A 2,310-nucleotide genomic window follows, 5' to 3' on the forward strand; every position below is an offset into this window, starting at 1 on the left:
TATGTATGCAGATCATCAATGCATATTGTAAACACCTATAAAACCGTGATTTTTCTGATGATTACATATCAACAACGTGGTTCCCCAAATTTATGTTGAATAGGGCAAGGGGAAAGACCAAGTCAGTAAATGATTTAGACTCGGAGAATGTTACAAAGAAAAAAGTCCTCGCAAGAGTAATGGATGAGTATTTCAGACGGGACAAGGTATTGCTTTCATATGTATATGTTTTATTAGTCAATACTATTTAATTGCACTAGCATCATTTGGTTACTATGTAGGTGTATTTTCCTATGCACATTAATGATAATCATTGGATAACCATAGTGATGCACACCGTGAAGGAGGAGTTTCAAGTTCTTACCTTAAATTCTAAAGGTGCGATTAGCCAAAGAATTCGCAATATGATTGCACCCTGGTACGCTATAATTTTTGCACTCGCATTCGGAAAAATACTGGGTCATACATTATATTCTGGTTTTGTTAATTTGTTTCAGATAGCTGAAATTTCTAAGGATATTATGGAGGCCAACTCAACTCTTGAAGCAAAAAAATTCCATATGTCTCATCGTGGCCAATAAATGAGTACAAAATGCCGAGACAAAAAGATGGGTAAGTTAATACTGCATACAACTAGTACAAGCAAGTGCATTCTACATCCTAAGCTGATCACACGTGTTTATTGCAGAGTGGCTTGTGGACTTTTTTGTGATGTGGTGCACAAAATACTGGGACGGAGATCGCTGGACATATGATTTTGACCAGGAAGAGATTAATGCGTCAAGGCCACGTATTGTCGCGGAAATTATTTTTTCAGAGGTGAACAAATTAGAGAAGGTCAAGATGAAAATTGTTAAAATCATGGAGAGGAATAGGTATTAGCATCGGTAGGGTTTTAGTCCCGTAGAAGGTTTACCTGCCATTGTTGGATACTTTGTTCGATTGTAATGCGACATGGCACTGGGACAGAGTTCGACAATTTTTTCACGTTTTAGTTGTTGCTTTCGTGTGAGACTAAACATTTAAATGCGTGTCCAACTATGAATGGTACTATTTTATGAAACGGAATGTTATAAGTGTGGGCAAGTAATATTTTTGCTGTGCTAAAATGTATCAGTTTGCGGCTGTGATGTCATATGTACTATTGTTGTTTGTATTCATGGCAGTCATTTTTTTTATAAAAAAAATATCTCCGCCGTCTTGAGTTGGCACGATGTGGAAAAAACGTGCATGATATCTCAGGGCGATTCTGGTGGCACCGGCGGCGCTGGATACGATGAAGATCGGCCTGTCAGCATGATTGGCGCGCCGATGACGAATATTTCAGCCCAGCCCGTGCGGTGGCCGACAGCCCAGGCAGTGGCGGGCCCGCGTAGTCCAGCTAGTGCGGGCTGGCGCGATTGGCCGTGCGCCACGCGCGCGTCTGGTGTCCCAGCAGCCGACCAAGCGACAGCCGCGGGCCCGGTGGCAGACGTCTCGTCCCGCTCGACCGAGCGGGCACATGCAATGATCCCGAGGGGGATTTATGGCGATGTCGGCCCATTAATGACGCGCGTCAGGCGCGTGTGCCGGCCCTTTAATGCCTCTTTGTGTGCGGCTGGGGACGCTGGCACGTTGTGGCGACTAGGTTTAGTCCCACCTCGCCCGCGGAGAGACGCGACGACCGATTTATATACCCGCGCTGTCGCTTTCTCACAAGCTCACTACAGAACACTAATGAATGCCCTTTTGTACGCCGTGGCCTCCCCGCTCGGCGGCCGAAAGGCCTCCCCGAAGGCGTTGTATAGTATACTGTCCATGCGCGCGTCCGGACACGGCTGGGCCTTTTTTCAAATATTTTTTTCACATTTTTCACATAGATTAAAATTTTAAAATGTTAAACAGTCGAGAAAGTCATGACAACAGTAACACATTCATACAAATATATCATGTTTCACACATAACAATACACTACTGGAATCAGGTACTTTTCCATCTGCCAGCTCTTTGCCGTCAGCTATCGGACGGCGAAGAAGCTCTTTGCCATCAGCTACCAAAAAGCAGACGGCAAAGAACTGGCTGATGGCAAAGACCTAATTTGCCATCAGCCAGTTCTTTGCCGTCCGCTAGCGGACGGCAAAGAGGGAGGGGGCCCACTGACGAGCTGCTTAAAAAAAACCTAATGGCCCCCCTCTTTGCCGTCCGCTAGCAGACGGCAAAGGGGGCGGACGGCAAAGAGGGAGGGGCCCCACTGACGTTAACGGCCGTGCCCCACCCCCCCTCTCTCTCTTTCTCTTCTTCACACGCGCGCCGCCGCCCCCAGCACTCGCC

Source organism: Triticum aestivum, chromosome 2A, assembly GCF_018294505.1.
Source record: "Triticum aestivum cultivar Chinese Spring chromosome 2A, IWGSC CS RefSeq v2.1, whole genome shotgun sequence".
Lineage (NCBI taxonomy): Eukaryota > Viridiplantae > Streptophyta > Magnoliopsida > Poales > Poaceae > Triticum > Triticum aestivum.